Raw genomic sequence first — 19,168 nt, 5'->3', positions numbered from 1 at the left:
GTACAAGATTTTTTAACGGTGTTGCCTAGTGCAAAGGTAGTGTTCAGTTCTCGTATGGCCCTGGGGTAAAAACTGTTCTTAAGTCTTTGTTCGGGATTTGATCGACCTGAAACGTCGACCACCTTGCTCCTATACTCAAATTATCTCGCTATGTAGGCCAACATGACATTAGCTTTCTTCACTACCTGCTATACCTGCACGCTTACTTTCAGTGACTGATGTACAAGGACACCTAGGTCTCGTTGCACCTCCCCTTTTACTAATCTGACACCATTCAGATAATAATCTGCCGTCCTGTTCTTGCTACCAAAGTGGATAACCTCACATTTATCCACATTAAACTGCATCTGCCCACTCAGGGACAGTTTACCAAGCCAATTAACCCACAAACCTGTACGTCTTTGGAGTGTAGGAGGAAACCGGAAATCCTGAAGAAAACCCACCCAGGTCATGGGGAGCACCTACAAACTCTGTACAGACAGCACTCATAGTCAGGATCGAACCCGGGTATCTGGTGCTGTAAGGCAGCAACTCTACCGCTGCACCACCCTTAGGCGTTAGGCTGAAGGGCCTGTTTCCATGCTGTATGACTGACATTGATGGCGCTGTGTATAATGTACCGCAATGACCTCTGAAAGGTAATTCTTTACTGAAAGGTAGCTCCCAGCTCAGGGATTTGATGAGTCTACAGAAACCACTGTAGCTTTTTATTAACACGAGAGCATACTTGCGTTCCAAAATTGGGTGAATTAACTTAGTTCTGTGAATCTGTGCAGCGACGCAGAAACAATTAATGGAGCACATAAGAACAGATTAAGAACAGAATGTTTGTATTGAAGTTCATAGTTGAGGATTTTAAACTCGCAAAAATGAATTGTGTTGTTTCCAATACCGTTAACAATTTTCCCTTTTTAATTTGTGCCTTTTAAAATAGATACAAAATGCTGAAGTAACTGTGCAGGTCAGGCAGCATCTCTGGAGAAAAATAATAAGTGACGTTTCGGGTTGGAACACCCTCCTTCAGATTGAAAGCAGTGATGTGAAGGGGGGGGGGGGATAAACTGGGGGTGAGAAAAGGCCAAAACACATATCAGGGCTGGCAATGGATGACCTCAGGAATGGCCCATTGTTGGCTGGGGAAGGTGTGATAACAAGAGGAATACCTTTGAAATGTTGGCCAATTTCTAATTTGAAATGTTGGCTAATTTCTCATTAGATTTTTGTACTCGGATCTTTGGAATGGAGCTGAAGCTCAGAACATTGTGTATCTTTTCCTATAAGACGTATTTCCTTTTTTTTTAAATGGCGCATTGACTGAATTATATATATATAAACAAACGAGAGTTTTAGTATATAGATGTGTGTATAATGTGTGTGTGTGTGTGTATATATATATATATTGTTTGTTTGTTCCTGAACAACAGCCAAAACTACATGATAGCGGGACAATTTTAGGCCCACTTTACTCACCGTCGTCCCTTTGGTGCTAATGGAAGAAGTTTAATTGAAATAGGTGTTATATTTTTTAATTTATTCACATTTTAAAGTTTAAATCTATCTTCGAGGGGGGGACTAATCGAGGGAGGGGGTGGAGGGAGGGAGGAAGGATAAGGGGGGTTGAGAGGGATGGAGGGAGAGAAGGCAGAGGGAGAGAGGGCAGAAGGGAGAGGGCAGAGAGGGGAGCAGGCAGAGGGGGAGCAGGCAGAGGGGAGAAGAAAGTGTTGCACCAATGCAGGTGGGGTTTGGGCCCAACGGGTTCACTTGGTCTAATATATATATATATATATATTTGTGTGTATGTATATATATATATACATAAGAAAATAACTGCAGATGCTGGTACAAATCGAAGGTATTTATTCACCCACACACACATATATATATATATATTTGTGTGTATATATATAAGTATATTTGTGTGTGTATATATATATATATATATATACACACAAATTTATATATATATACACAAATTTTTATTTATATATATATAGACACATATTCACACAAATATACTTATTTGTATATTTGTGTGTGTAAGTATATTTGTGTATATATATATATATAACTTTATATATATATACACACACAAATTTATTTATATATATATATATTTGTGTGAATATGTGTATATATATAAATTTGTTTGTATAAATATAAATGTATTTATATATATATATATATATGTATATATATACACACAAATATACTTATATATACACACAAATATACTTATATACACATACAAATATGCATATACACACACACAAGTGTACTTGTATATACACACAAATATATACACACACACACACGAGTTTGTCCTGTTGTAAGATGGCGGCGCCCATGAGTCGCGGCCTCACAAATATATATTTGAGTGTGTGTGTGTATATATATATATATATATACACACAAATTTATATAGATATACACAAATGTTTATTTATATATATAAACATATATATATATATAGACACACATATTCACACAAATATATATTTGTGAGGCCGCGACTCATGGGCGCCGCCATTTTACAACAGGACAAACTCTGTGTGTATACATATTTGTGTATATATAAGTACACGTGTGTGTGTATATGTATATTTGTATGTGTATATAAGTATATTTGTGTGTGTATATATATATATATATATATATATATATACAAATTTATATATATATACACACAAATTTATATCTATAATATATATACACACATATTCACACAAATATATATATATAAATAAATTAGTGTGTGTGTATATATATATACACACAAATATACTGATATACACATACAAATATTTATATATATACACACACACGTGTACTTATATATACACACAAATATATAGAAACACACACAGGTATACACATTACACACGAGTTTGTCCTGTTACAAGATGGCGGCGCCCATGAGTCGCGGCTTCCGGCGGCTCCGGGCCCGAGTGAGGGAGCCGGGAGCCGGGAGCCGGGCCCGCACTCTCACCCCGGGGATGGAGCCGAACCTGGGCCCGGGCTGCGGGCGCTGGGGAGCGGACACGGTCCTGACCCGAGAGCTCGGCCTGGGGTCGGCGCGGGGACCGGCGGAAACGGAGCCGGGGCCTGGCGTGGGCTGAGCCCCGGGGTTGGGGCTGGAGGTAGGCCCGGGCTGCGGGCGCTGCCTGGGGAGCGGACACGGTCCGGACTGGGGCCTGGGCTGAGGTCGGGGAGAGGCCGCACCCGGGGTCTCGGGCTGGGTGCGGCGACGGCGGCGTTGCTCCGGGCCCACGGGGAGGGAGAGGAGCGGGACCCGGGGCAAGGCCTAGGCCGCAGCCTCGGCCTCCCCCTCCTCCGGCTCCAGGCCGCTCGGCCCCACAGCCCCCGCCTCAGGGTCAACTTCACCGCAGACGTGGTGGAGGAAACGGGGTCGGCGGTGGCTTACATCGAGGCGAGGGGGTGGGGGTAGTGGGGGAGGTGAGGGGATTGAGGGAGAGTGAGCGGATTGAGGGAGAGGAGAGGTGGTAGGGAGAGGGAGGGGTAGTGGGGGAGGTGAGGAGGGAGCGGAGGGAATTGAGGGAGAGGAGGGGGTAGGGAGGGAGGGGATAGTGGGGGAGGTGAGGAGGGAGAGTGGGGGAATTGAGGGAAAGGAGAGGTGGGGAGGTGAGGGAGAGTGAGGGAATTGAGGGAGAGGGGTATGGAGGGAGAGGGAGGGAGGGGATAGTGGGGGAGGAGGGTGGATAGAGGGAGAGGAGGGCAGTGGGGGAGGTGAGGAAGGAGAGTGGGGGAGCTGAGGGAGAGTGGGGGGGAAAGAGGGAGTGGGGGAGAGTGGGATTGAGGGAGAGGAGGGGCGTAGGGAATGGTGGGGGGAAGGGGGTAGGGAGGGGAGAGGGGTTATGGAGGGAAGGAGGGAGTGACTGAGGGTAGGGGAAAGGAGAGGAAGGGTGGAGGGGATGGAGTGCTGGCGATGGGGGGAATGGAGGAATATAGGGGAAAGAAGAGGGATGGCAAGGTAATGGAGGGGCGGGGAATGGAGTGGTGATGGAGAAGGGGAGGGAGAAGAGAGAGTAGGGGAGGGAGGGGGTATGGGGAGGAAGCAGAGGAGGGTTGGTGGAGGGTGGGGAGAGGGAGGATGGAGGAGGGGAATAGGGGACTGAAGAGGGAGACTGAGATGGAGGGTGGGGATGAGGGAGAGGGGAGATACGGGGGGGGGGGGGGGGTGGAGGGGTAACGGATTGGAGGGGAGGATGTTTAATTGACATATGTACCAATGATGTGGAGAGGATGTTTCCACTAGTGGGAGAATCTAGGACTAGAGGGCACAGCCTCAAAATTGAAGGACGTTCTTTTAGGAATTAGATGAGAGGAATTTCTTTTGTCAGAGGGTGGTGAATCTGTGGAATTCTTTGCCAAAGAGGCTGTGGAGGTCAAGTCAGCGGATATTTTAAAGGCAGAGATAGATAGATTCTTGATTAGGGCGGCACGGTAGCGCAGCGGTAGAGTTGCTGCTTTACAGCGAATGCAGCGCCGGAGACTCAGGTTCGATCCTGACTACGGGTGCAGTAAGGAGTTTGTACGTTCTCCCCGTGACCTGCGTGGGTTTTCTCCGAGATCTTCGGTTTCCTCCCACACTCCAAAGACGTACAGGTATGTAGGTTAATTGGCTGGGTAAATGTTAAAAAAAATTTTTGTCCCTAGTGTGTGTAGGATAGTGTTAATAGTGTTAGTGTGCGGGGATCACTGGGCGGCGCGGACTTGGTGGGCCGAAAAGGCCTGTTTCCGCGCTGTATATATATGATATGATATGATATTAGTGCAGATTGCAGAGGTTATGGGGAGAAGGCAGGAGAATGGGGTTAGGAGGGATAGCTAGATCAGCCATGATTGAATGGCGGAGTAGACTTGATGGGCTGAATGGCCTAATTCTGCTCCTATCACTTATGAGCTTATACACACACACATATACACACACAAGTGTTTATATTTGTGTGTGTATGTATATTTGTAGTTTATCAGTGAATTGCACATGCAGCTCTGTCTTCGGCACTCAGTATAAATAGCTGATCATCCTGGGTGATGTTAGCTTTTGATCCCCAGGAGAAATTATATATAATTAATATGTTGTACCAACAGCAACACTAATAACAACATTAACAGATATTAGTTCTAATCATCACGAAGAAACCGAGTTAATCTTATGCATGGTTGTATTTTGTAAACTTTACAGCCTTGGTAAAGGATTGTGGTGGGGGGTGGGGGGGGGGGTGAAATCAGTCCGCTGTCACTTAATGAAAATTAAACGCTTGGTCTTTTATCTTTTAATCTGACACTGAAGAATTCAGAGTTGTTTGCATCTGAATGAGCCACCAGGATTGGGCACAATTACTGGCTACAAACCATGCCTTTGACTAGGAATTGAACAAGATGTACTTTCTCATACAACGTTGAGGATTGACTTTTCCAACTGCAGAACATTAGATTACCTTCCTTGTAAGCTTGCATTTATGTTTTGAATATAAGGTTTCAGTCACCAGAATTACAGTCAGGGAAAACTAAAACCTTCTAAAATTAAGAACGCCGAAACAAGGAAATGTTAATGCTGGTTTACCAAAAAAGGACACAGTGTACTGGAGTAACTCAGTGGGTCAGGCGGTATCTCTGGAGAACATAGTTAGGTGACGTTTCGGGTCAGTACTCTTCTTCAATCTGAGGAAGGGTCCCGACCCAAAATGTCACCTATCCATGTCTTCAGAGATGCTGTCTGACCTACTGAATTACTCCAGCACTTTTTCTGCAAACAAAAAACAATTTCCCTGGTATTCACAGTGTAGCTATTCTGAAGCTTTATCTTAAGTCACAGCTGGTAGAGCTGCTGCCTCACAGCACCAGAAACCCAGGATGGATACTGACCTCAGGTGCTATCTGAGGGGAATTTGCACATTCTCTCTGTGACCACGTGGGTTTCTTCCAGGTGCTTCGGTTTCCTCCCACGTCCCAAAGATGTAAGGTTTGCAGGTTAATTGCCCTTTGTAAATTGTCCCTCGTGTGTTGAGAAAATAGGAGAACATAGAATTCGGATTCGATGGTTGATGTGGACATGCTGGGCAGAGAGGCTATGTCCTGAGTCACTCCTGAGTTAGTATGAAGTGGGCATCTGTAGAGAATATGGTTTAATGTACCCCTCGGAGACTCCTGTTGTTTGATTCTGCCAACAAGAGCAGGAGAACCAATAGAAAACTCAATTAAAAATCTCTTTGCCAGGGTTACCAATCCTCAAAGGGGCTCCTTCCTCGCGTGAGAACATAGTGCTGGAGCTCAGGCTACACTAAACAGAATACCATAGTGTTGGCTTTTCAATATGACAAAGCAAACTCCAGCGTGCCAGCATCTTGGTAACAAAGTATGATTGTGGCATGAAGATTGCAATGTTTAACCATTAAAATGAATCAATCTAAAGAGCTACAGATAATACATTTAGTGTCTTGCCCTGACATATGACACCAGCATATTGTGGCATGTTAAGACATGGCCTGAAGGAGCTTCCTCGCAGCTGCAGGATTGCTTCGAAAGGACCAACTGGGATATTTTTGAGGATCAGGACTTGGAGGAGTACACATCAACTGTACTTTGCTACATCCAAAACTGTGTTGACAATGTCACCGTCGACAAACGCATCCGGTTGTATCCCAATCAGAAACCCTGGATGACAAAGGATGTCAGGTCTCTCCTCAAGGACCGTAACACCGCCTTCAGGTCTAGTGATAGAGCTCTATACAGTGCTGCTAGAACCAACCTGAAGAGAGGCATCAAGGATGCCAAAGCGTCCTACAAGAGGAAGATTGAGGACCACTTTACCAACAATGACCCACGGCGGGTATGGCAAGGCATCCAGCACATCACCAACTACAAGACCAGCAACCGCACGACTGCCGACGGCGACGCCTCGCTGGCAGAGGAACTTAACTGTTTCTTTGCTCGTTTCGAGGTGAAAGCTACAGTGGCAGACATAACACCCTCTCCAGCACCTGACAGCAACACCTTCACTGTGCAGGAGTATGATGTTAAGCGCGTGCTCAGAGCAGTGAATCCCAGGAAAGCTGCAGGCCCCGATGGTGTGACGGGCAGAGTGCTGAGGGAATGTGCAGACCAATTATCTGAGGTCTTCACAAAAATCTTCAACCTGTCCCTTTTAAAATCCACCATCCCTCCCTGCCTGAAGTCCGCCACAATCATCCCACTGCCGAAAAAGTCTGTCATCAGCGGCCTTAACGACTACCATCCGGTAGCACTCACACCGGTCATCACAAAGTGCTTCGAGAGACTGGTCCTGCAGCACATCAAAGCCAGCCTCCCACCCACCTTCGACCCACACCAGTTTGCCTACAGAGCAAATAGGTCTACAGGGGATGCCATCGACATTGCTCTTCACACTGCACTGACCCACCTTGAACACCAGGGGAGCTATGTGAGGATGCTCTTCCTCGACTTCAGCTCTGCCTTTAACACGGTCATCCCGAGCAGACTGGTCACCAAACTTTCCGACCTTGGATTTTCCCAAACCATCTGCCAATGGATCAAGGACTTCCTGACCAACCGCCCCCAGACCGTCAAAATAGGCCCTCACCTCTCCTCCGCCATTACACTGAGCACCGGCTCACCACAGGGCTGTGTGTTGAGCCCCATCCTTTACTCCCTCTACACTCACGACTGCGCCCCCACCCATCCCACCAACACCATCATCAAGTTCGCGGATGACACGACTGTGGTTGGACTCATCTCAGGAGGAGATGAGACAGCCTATAGGGATGAAATCCAAAGGCTGGCAGCATGGTGTTCAGTGAACAATCTGGTCCTGAACTCCTCCAAAACAAAGGAACTTATAATTGACTTTAGAAAAACCAGTGTAGAATACGACCCACTCTACATCAATAGGGTCTGTGTGGAAAGGGTACCCGCTTTCAGGTTCCTGGGTACGCACATCGCAGAGGATCTTACCTGGTCTACCAACACCATCACCACAGTAAAGAAGGCACAGCAGAGACGCCACTTCCTGAGGATCCTCAGGAAAACCAACCTGCAGGAGAAGCTCATGTTGTCCTTCTATCGCTGCTCCATCGAGAGTGTGCTGGCATACTGTATAACCACATGGTATGCCAGCTGCTCAGAAAAGGACAGGAAGGCCCTTCAGAGGGTCATCACGACGGCCCAGAAGATCATCGGCTGCTCACTGCCCTCCCTGGAGCACCTGTTCAGCCTACGCTGCCTCAGTAGAGCAGGCAAAATAATAAAAGATCCATCCCACCCCGGCCACCGTCTGTTTGTTCATCTGCCCTCTGGTCGACGTTTCAGGTCGATCAAATCCCGAACAAACAGACTTAAGAACAGTTTTTACCCCAGGGCCATACGAGAACTGAACACTACCTTTGCACTAGGCAACACCGTTAAAAAATCTTGTACTTAATATAATTGTATTTATGTATTTATTTGTTTTTGCATTTATTGCATATATGTTTGTACGCACCGTCAGGATTGGCTATTTTTTAATTTCGTTGTACTCGTTGCAATGACAATAAATGAATATTATTATTATTATTATTATTATTATTTTCTCATTATAGCTATGTGGATTCCTAATCCTGCAGTATGCAAACTTAAAATGATCACAATTGCCCCAAAAAGATAATAGAAATAGTAATTTTGAAGATCAAATATATGGACAATCTTTCTGCCAAAACAAACCGAGTCACTTTAAACTTTTAATCTGATTTTACTTGGACTTCTTATTAACATACATAAACTGGAAGGGTAGGAAAATAACTGCAGGTGCTGGTACAAATCGAGGGTATCACAAAATGCTGGAGTAACTCGGTGGAGAGAAGGAACGGGTGACGTTCAGGTCGAGACCCTTCTTCAGACTGATATCAGGGGGGGGCGGGACAAAGTAAGGATACAGGTGGAGACAGGAAGACAGTGGTAGAACGGGGAAGGGGAAGAGAGGAACAGAGGAGCTATCTAAAGTTAGAGAAGTCAATGTTCATACCGCTGGGCTGTAAGCTGCCCAAGCGAAATATGAGGTGCTGCTCCTCCAATTTGCGGTGGGCTTCACTATGACAATATGAAATATTTAGGTTGGGCAGCTTACAGCCCAGCGGTATGAAAACAGCACCTCATATTTCGCTTGAGGTCATCTCATATTTCGCTTCGAAAGGTTCTCCAGAGATGCCTGACCTGCCGAGTTACTCCAGCACTTTGCGCCTCATTTAGTGTGAATGGGTGATCAATGATCAGTGTGGGCCGAAGGACCTGTTTCCATGCTGTATCTTTAAACTAAACTAAACATAAAGTCTTACCAATCTCTTCAGGGTATTTCATTGGGATATATTGGTGGCGCAGCGGTAGAGTTGCTGCTTTACAGCGAATGCAGCGCCGGAGACTCAGGTTCAATCCTGACTACGGGTGCTGCACTGTAAGGAGTTTGTACGTTCTCCCCGTGACCTGCGTGGGTTTACTCCGAGATCTTCGGTTTCCTCCCACACTCCAAAGACGTACAGGTATGTAGGTTAATTGGCTGGGTAAATGTAAAAATTGTCCCTAGTAGGTGTAGGATAGTGTTAATGTACGGGGATCGCTGGGCGGCACGGACTTGGAGGGCCGAAAAGGCCTGTTTCCGGCTGTATATATATGATATGATATATGATATGATATATTTCGATGTCAAAAGTAAGTAACTCTTCATTTCTGCATTAACACACATAGTTACATTCAGATGAATAAATTACAGGAGAAACTACTTTACTCAGAGATTTCTTAGATATGATTCCAGTTTTAAGAATGTAAGAAATAGTAAGCAGATTAGTCTTGTTGGACCCTTGTACCGACTCTGACATGCGTGATTATGTTTTACAGAAAGCAGTATATAAGGCTAATCGAGTTTACCTTGAAATGTTCACTCTACAAATGTAAAATGTGGTTTACTTACCCAGACTATTCTCAGCCATTGTGTTTAGCCATGTGGTGCTGCTCTGAAAATCCTACTCGTGTGGTGTTATGCAATTCTCTGGGGCTATGAATGTATTTCCTCAACTCCGAAGGTGTGCCCTGCCACATTCCGTCAGTTTCTAGTTTGAGCTTGTTTAGAGGGATGGTCAGGGATTAACAGAGCTTTACTTGAGTAAACAAAAGAGTAAATTCTGTAAGGTTTTTCAATATCTTTGCAACGTTGACTTGAACTTGAAATAGGATTTTCTCAGTTGTTACCTTGTGTCCAAAAAGCAAAGCTTAATAATTGCACGCAAGTTTTTCCAATGTTGTCAGATGAGAATTTCTTCTGCTGAAGGTTGAAGGTTTGATTTACGACCAGCAATCCACTTTCAGGTAACTTATTTGGTAGTTTTCCATTGATGTTTTTTGCATTTGTGTGTAACCGCGTCTGTTTTTAACATCAAACATAAGCAGAACTGCCATCTTACAGGAAATTTGTTACGTTTTGCTATGCAGCGGCCGCATAAGGTTTTCTGTTATTTAAAAATAAAATAGATTTGAAGCAAGCATTTCTCCGTGATTTTCAAGAGCTCGAATCTGCCGCTGATTTTGCAGCATTACAGTTGCACACTGTATTCCCTCCCCATTTTGTGTCGATGTTGCTGTTCTTTCCAAACGTTTAGAAATTCAAAATTGATTGTATGCCACATCTGAACAACCACAACTCTGTCGGATTATAAAATTTGTGCATGAAAGACATTTCAGAATAAGTGCTGGTGATGACGATGCTGACTGCAGATTAGACTGCGTCAAGCCTGGCGAGTCAGCCAGCCTCGTCACATCTTGTGGGCCTGTTTCAGTAAACCCATTACTTCATACTTCCACTTCCCTGTTGTGCCGTCAAGAATGTGGAACTCTCTGTTACAATCTGAGATTGCTTTCATTGATGCATTTAAGGCATCTGCACTTCTCGCTGCCTCGGAAAAGCAGCCATCACAACGGAGGGCCATTTTCACCCTGGTCATTCCCCCCAATCCTGTCAGCCATGGAATATACAAGGTTGAAAGCATGTTTCACCAGATTCAGAAACAGCTTCTTCCCTGCTGTTATCATACTACTGAACTATCCCCTCTGGAACCCCATTCCATTTACCCACCATACTCCGAGTGAGAAAGTTGCCCCTCAGGTTCCTATCTTGCCCCACTCACCTTAAACCTATGTCCCTATGTCCTCTGGTTCTTGATTCCCCTACCCTGGGAAAAAGACATTGTGCATTCACCGTATCTATTTCCCTCATGAGTTTATACACCTCTTCAGATCACCCCTCAACCTCCAGTGTTCCAAGGAATGAAGTCCTAGCCTGCCTAACCTCTCCCTATAGTTCAGGCCCTCAAGTCCTGGCAACATCCTCCCTTGTGTTTCTCTGGCTTTGGTATTGTTCTTGGCTTATTATTGTCATGTGTACCGAGATACAGTGAAAACCTCATAAAGTCATACTATACGCGAGTGCAATCGGGCCATACAGAAGTACAACAGGTAGTGCAGAGAGAAACTAAAACAGAGTGCACAACTAGTGAAAATAATAATTGAAGTACAGTTTTGTAGACAAAATGCAGGTAAAAAAGTGCAAGTCCACAATGACGTAGGTTGGAAGATTATTATATTGGAACAGTCCTCCCAAAAGCTAGGATGCAGTCACAATCTTCCAATCTACGCTGTATTTCTAAAGGCTAAATTTATGTCTAAAGACACAAAGTGCTAGAGTAACGCAATAGGACAGGCAGCACCCCTGGAGAACATGGATAGGTGACATTTCAGGTCGGGACCCTTCTTCGGACTGAAAACATCAGTCTGGAGAAGAATCCCGATTCGAAACGTCATCTATCTATGTTCCCCAGGGATGCTGACTGTCCCGCTGAGTTACTCCAGCACATTGTGTCTTGTGTTTGGTATCCCATTCATTAACATCCTTCATGAAAGGAAATAAGTCTTCATAAGGAATCGGGGCAGGAGAAGGCCATTTGGCCCTTCAAGCCTGCTTCACAATTCATGGAGACCATGGCTGCTCCTCTAGCTCAGTGCAGCTCAGTGTCAGTTTTCGGCACTATCCCCACACCTGTTCTCTCAATGACGCAGTGGACTCTTATCTGTTTCCGCTGCTCACAATGATTAGGAATAAACAGTAAATAGAGGCCTTGGCAGTGATGTCCAACCCCTGTAAATAAATAACCTGAGATGTGGTTGAATTGAGAGCTTCAAATTCAATGCGCTTGTCAGGATATGCTCTTGGTTGGTGACATAGAAACATAGAAACATAGACTGGGGAAAAATGTGAGGGATCATTCATTGCCTATCAACGAAACACCAAGGAAGGAGGGTGCCCACCTGATGACCCCAATTAAGTCTTTACCCCTACCCCCACTCAAGAGATTAAGAAGGTGCCGATTACAGTAGGGATTGTAATACCAAGTCCTATAAGCTCAACTCTTGGTGGCTCTCATCTTGGTGGAAAGCTGGAAAAGAGAAGGGCAGGACAAAGCCTGGTGAGTGATAGGTGGATACAGGTGTGGGGGGGGGGGGGGGCGAGAGGACACTTTTTGATAGGCAGAGTGTTGGACAAAGGCCAGATACAAAAAGTCAAAAAGTGTGAGATAAAGATAGGAGCAACTTGTAAAGCCAGAGGAAGGAATATAAGGGGGGGGGGGGGGGGGGTTGCCTCTAGGTGGAGCACTGGGAAAAGAGACGGGGGAGATTTGAGATTAGTTACTTAAAATTGGATAATTCTACGTTCATACCCTTGGGTTGTAAGATGCCCAAGAGGAATACGAGGTTGTGTTCCTCCAGTTTGTGTGTGGCCTCACTCTGGCAATGGAGGTGGCTGTAAAACCGATAGGTTGCAAGCTATTATTCTAGATTTTGTTTAAATGTATTAAGCTAGCACCTCACTTTGCACTCAAGTTGCTTCCCCCAAGGATGAGAGCATTGGTGAAAACTAGGAATCATTAAGCTTTGCAGAGAACTCACAATGTTGCCTCTTAAGTCATAGAGTGATACAGCCTGGAAACAGGCCCTTCGGCTCACATGTCCCAGCTACACTTGTCCCACCTGCCCGCATTTGGTCCATATCCCTCCAAACCTGTCCTATCCATGCCTCTTGTGCATTCCCTCTCTTTGTTTGCCCCCCACAGCTCGTCCCAGGCTCAACATCACTAAATGGTACCAAGTTCCATGATGGCTGTGCTGGAAGCCTGGTGGTGCAACTGCAATGAGTCACCCGCTGGCTCAGCTCAGGGTGGGGAGGCTACTTGTGAGGGCTGGGTATTGGAAGGCCTGGGACGTGCAGTGGGGCCAGCAGAGAGCTCAGGACCCTCAGCACCGTGAATGTGGACCGACGCTGGGCTGGGGGTTGAGAGCATCAGCTCCACGTACGGATGGATGGGCTACCAGGAGCCTGCACTCCCTGGGTGAGCAGTGAGGGCAGTGTTTAGTGTGGGTGGGGGCCCAGGTTGGGGACCTGGGACTAGGCCTAGGGCCTATGACCAGGACCCGGGGGGCGGCGGCCGAGGCTGTGGATCGGGCCTGGGACTAGGCCTATGATCAGGGCATGGCGGCCAAGGCCCGGGGCCTGAGTTTATGACCAGGGCCCGGCGGGCGAGACCAGAACCTGGGAGGCGGCGGCCGAGGCTGGGCCTGGGGATCGGGGCCTGGGACTAGGCCTATGATCAGGGCATGGCGGCCAAGGCCCGGGGCCTGGGTTTATGACCAGGGCCCGGCGGGCGAGACCAGAACCTGGGAGGCGGCGGCCGAGGCTGGGCCTGGGGATCGGGGCCTGGGACTAGGCCTATGACCAGGGCCTGGGGGCCGAGGAATGGCGGCCAAGGCCCGGACCCGGGGATCGGGGCCTGGGTTTATGACCAGGGCCGAGGCTGGGGATCGGGGACCCGGCAACAAGGACTCGGAAGCGCCGGCCGATGTTGGGACTAGGCCCGGCCTGGGTCTATGACCGGGGCCCGGCGGCCGAGGTTGGGTCCCGGGCATCGGGGACTCGGGAGCGGCGGCAGAGACCCGGCGGCCGAGGCTGGAACCCGGGGCGCAGGCCGGGGAGCGGCGGTCACGACTAGGAATCGAGGCTGGGGATCGGGGCCTGGGACTATGACCAGGGCCCGGCGGCCGCGGCTGGGGATTGGGGATCGGGGCCTTAGTCTATGACCGCCCCTCACCCGGACTGTGGGCGTGAACTGCCTTCTGGAGGACAAGCGGTGAACTGGAGGACAAGCGCTTACTGTGGCTGCCGGTCCAGCGGGCCCGCGTCAACGCATTGCAGAGTCGCGATAAGGTGCTGTATTCCTCTATGATTCTATGACTTGCTACTTGACCGCTCAGTGTTCTCACTATTATTTATTATTTTTTTATCTCAAATTCTGTTTTTCTTCCCTTTTCCTTTTAGAAATAAAGGCCAAAACACCGTTTGACAAACAGCATTTAAATGTTCTATGTTTTATACATCAGCACCCTTGTAACTCTTTACAGTGATATTTAGTAGAATGTTAACATTTTTCTAAATAACATTTTTTCTAAATAATATTTTCCTAAATAATAATGTTAACGTTTTTCTAAATAAATCTGATCTTGTTTTAAATCTTCGTGTCTTCGTAAATAATTTTCGTAACTAATCTTCGTAAATAATTCATCTCATAGCTGAAAATAGACAAATTATTTCCTCAATATTTATCTCCTTGTGAAGCAGACCTTTTTTTAAATTCAATTTTTCTATTTTGTTTCCACCTTTCTGGAAATGACTTATGGAATATGGTTCAGACTGAAGAAGGGTCTCGACCCGAAACGTCACCCGTTCCTTCTCTCCTGAGATGCTGCCTGACCTGCTGAGTTACTCCAGCATTTTGTGAATAAATATGGAATATGGTTCTCTCTGCTCTGGTTCTGAGCTCTGGTATTTTCTCCATAACCCCCGCAACTTCTTTCCTACATTCTCCCTACCCTTACTCATTGATTGGATGGACTAATTTGTCCTTGTGCTATCTTGTGCCATTTGTCGTAGCGTTCCTTGGGACCTCATTCTATGGTGAAGATGATATTTAAGGTTAAGCCTGACCTGCTGAGTTACTCCAGCATTTTGTGAATAAATACCTTTGATTTGTACCAGCATCTGCAATTATTTTCTTACACTTTAAGTTTAAGATGCTCTTTTGATGACAGATGATAAGCCAGATACCAGCTGCAGAACTCACAAATCACTGTTCCTTGGGGTTTGTAATAACAAGGAACTGCAGATGCTGGTTCATAACAGGGAAAGATACCTATGTATTTATTTCACAAAATGCTGGAGTAACTCAGCAGGTCAGGCAGCATCTCAGGAGAGAAGGAATGGGTGACGTTTCGATCCGAAACGTCACCCATTCCTTCTCTCCTGAGATGCTGCCTGACCTGCTGAGTTACTCCAGCATTTTGTGAAATAAATACCTTCGATTTGTACCAGCATCTGCAGTTATTTTCTTAAGATACCTATGTAGATCAGGAGGTATGGGGAGAAGGCATCTGACATCAGTGATGGGGAAGATGCTGGAGTCAATTATAAAAGACGAAATTGCAGAGCATTTGGATAGTAGTAACAGGATTGTTCCGAGTCAGCATGGATTTACGATGGGGAAATCATGCTTGACTAATCTTCTGGAATTCTTTGTGGATGTAACCAGGAAAATTGACTGGGGAGAGCCGGTGGATGTGGTGTACCTTGACTTTCAGAAAGCCCTTGACAAGGTTCCACATAGGAGATTAGTGGGCAAAATTAGAGCACATGGTATTGGAGGTAGGGTACTGACATGGATAGAAAATTGGTTGACAGACAGAAAGCAAAGAGTGGGGATAAATGGGTCCCTTTCAGAATGGCAGGCAGTAACTAGTGGGGTACCGCAAGGCTCGGTGCTGGGACCGCAGCTATTTACAATATTCATTAATGACGGATGAAGGGATTAAAAGTACCATTAGGAAATTTGCAGATGATACAAAGCTGGGTGGTAGTGTGAACTGTGAGGAAGATGCTATGAGGTTGCAGGGTGACTTGGACAGGTTGTGTGAGTGGGCGGATGCATGGCAGATGCAGTTTAATGTGGATAAGTGTGAGGTTATCCACTTTGGTGGTAAGAATAGGAAGGCAGAGTATTATCTGAATGGTGTCAAGTTACGAAACGGGGAAAGTACAACGAGATCTGGGTGTCCTAGTGCATCAGTCACTGAAAGGAAGCATGCAGGTACAGCAGGCAGTGAAGAAAGCCAATGGAATGTTGGCCTTCATAACAAGAGGAGTTGAGTATAGGAGCAAAGAGATCCTTCTGCAGTTGTACAGGGCCCTAGTGAGACTGCACCTGGAGTACTGTGTGCAGTTTTGGTCTCCAAATTTGGGGAAGGATATTCTTGCTATTGAGGGCGTGCAGCGTAGGTTTACTAGGTTAATTCCCGGAATGGTGGGACTATCATATGTTGAAAGACTGGAGCGACTAGGCTTGTATACACTGTAATTTAGAAGGATGAGAGGAGATCATATCGAAACGTATAAGATTATTAAGGGGTTGGACACGTTAGAGGCAGGAAACATGTTCCCAATGTTGGGGGAGTCCAGAACAAGGAGTCACAGTTTAAGAATAAGGGGTAGGCCATTTAGAACTGAGATGAGGAAAAACTTTTTCAGTCAGAGAGTTGTGAATCTGTGGAATTCTCTGCCTCAGAAGGCAGTGGAGGCCAATTCTCTGAATGCATTCAAGAGAGAGCTGGATAGAACTCTTAAGGATAGCGGAGTCAGGGGGTATGGGGAGAAGGCAGGAACGGGGTACTGATTGAGAATGATCAGCCATGATCACATTGAATGGCGGTGTTGGCTCGAAGGGCCGACTGGCCTCCTCCTGCACCTATTGTCTATAAGGCAGGAACGGGGTACTGATTGAGAATGATCAGCCATGATCACATTGAATGGTGATGCTGGCTCGAAGGGCCGAATGGCCTACTCCTGCACCTATTGTCTATTGCTGACTTGATCCACACCTGGTTTTCCTGATCATTGGACCAGGCCGGGTTTTCCACTAGGCCATCTAGTGGTATACAACTAGCTGGTGCAAGTCTGATCTACGATGAGAAACCTTACAGAGGCTAATGCTATGGTCTCTGTGTGTAATCTTAATAAAGTACCTTTTGCGAAGTTTATCGGCTTATGATTAACGTCGTTTCTTACATGGTGTCAGAAGTGGGATTCGAACCCACGCCTCCAGTTGGAGACCAGAACTTGAGTTTCGCCACTTATGTGAGCCCCAGGCCAATCCTATTGTCGAACGTGTAAAGTTCTACTCATGGAACCAGAATTACGGTGAGACGATTGAATCTTTTATCTGCGCTATTAAAAAGGCAGCAAGGAGTTGCAGCTTTGGCAAGCTCCGTGACGAGCTTATTAGAGACAGACTGGTGTGCGGTCTCGCATGTGATAAGCTAAGAAGAAAACTTGTCCGCGACCCTGGCTTAACTTTGCATAAGGCCGTCTCCATTTGCGAGAATTATGAGTTAACTATTCGTAACGCCAGATCGCTGACGGAGGCACAACATTTGACACATTTGGGAATTGATACAGTCCAGGCTGCGTTTCAGAGACAACGGAAGCCTGAGATAGCAATGAGAGCAAAGTTTGACAAGCCTGTGCTGCGATTTATTACCGAGTGCACTAATTGTGCAGGTGCTCAGTTTGCAAAGAGGGAGAAATGTCCCGCTTTTGGCCAAATTTGCCACGGCTGCAAAGGACGCAATCATTTCTGGAAATGCTGTAGATCCCGACCAGGTGGTCTCAGCAAGTACAAGACTAAACAAGCTGCACATTTGCTGCAGCCTGAGCCTTTGTCTGATCTATCTGATAGCAGCATGGATGGTCGACGGCGTCATGCTGCAAACACATTCCATTGAGGTACGAAATGCACGGAACAGCGAACCAATGGCCACAGTGATGGTAAACGGAGTGGCAGTTGAAATGAAAATAGACACTGGAGCCAAATGCAATGTGTTATGTCTAAAACGGTCTTCATTCGCGTACAGAATCCCAAGAGTGCTGAGCAATTAAAAGCATGTAATGCCAGCCTCCGAGCACACAGCGGCAGTGCAGTCAGCCCTGTCGGAATGGTCAAACAGCAGTGCCATCTAGGGGGACAATCACACGAACTGCAGTTCTACGTCGTCGATGGCAACAAAATGGTGCCACTTCTGGGCTTTGATGCCTGCTCAGATATGGGACTAGTTCCGTTCAGCAAAGCTGTTCTCTCTGTGTGTAATCTTAATAAAGCACCTTTTAGTGACGTTTAATGGCTCATGGTTAACGCTGTTTCTTACAACGTATGCCAGAATAAGTCACGTCAAGTCTACTTTATTAGTCACATACACATACAAGATGTGCAGTGAAATGAAAGTGGCAATGCCTGCGGATTGTGCTAAACTACAAAACAGGATAGAATTTTTTTTCTAAAAGACACAACACAAAAAATAAATTAATACTGTAAATTAGTCCCTGGTGTTATAAGAGTTAACAGTCCTGATGGCCTGTGGGAAGAAACTCCGTCTCATCCTCTCTGTTTTCACAGCGTGACAGCGGAGGCGTTTGCCTGACCGTAGCAGCTGGAACAGTCCGTTGCTGGGGTGGTAGGGGTCCCTCATAATGTTGCTGGCTCTGGATCTGCACCTCCTGATGTATAGGTCCCATAGTGCGTTCAGCCGAACACACTACTCTCTGCAGAGCCTTCCTGTCCTGGGCAGAGCTGTTCCCAAACCAGATTCAGCAGGTCAGGTAGCATCCCTGGAGAACATGGTTAGGCGACGTTTCGGGTTGGAACCCTTCTTCAGACTGATCTGAAGAAGGGTCCCGGCTCAAAACTTCACCTGTCCATGTTCTCCCGGGTTGCTGTCTGACCTGCTGAGTTACTCCAGCACTTTGTGTCTTTCCCTAGGGGTCAATGAAAAAGATCTTACTTATATTTTACAGTTCCTTTTTCTTGCTTTGGTACACAGGAGACCAATGGCTCTGGTCACATTTCAAAATATATTCCTGCAAAGCCTTTAAGGTTATGTATACCAGTGGTGGAGGGATTTAAATCAGCTCTCTTCAATGCTGGAATTGGAAGTCAATGGAGCCAAGGAGTGTAGCCAGGCTGGATGAAGTTAAGGAGAA

Source organism: Rhinoraja longicauda, chromosome 23, assembly GCF_053455715.1.
Source record: "Rhinoraja longicauda isolate Sanriku21f chromosome 23, sRhiLon1.1, whole genome shotgun sequence".
NCBI lineage: Eukaryota > Metazoa > Chordata > Chondrichthyes > Rajiformes > Arhynchobatidae > Rhinoraja > Rhinoraja longicauda.
The sequence above is the reverse complement of the archived record's forward strand: the minus strand, read 5'-3'. Positions refer to the sequence as shown.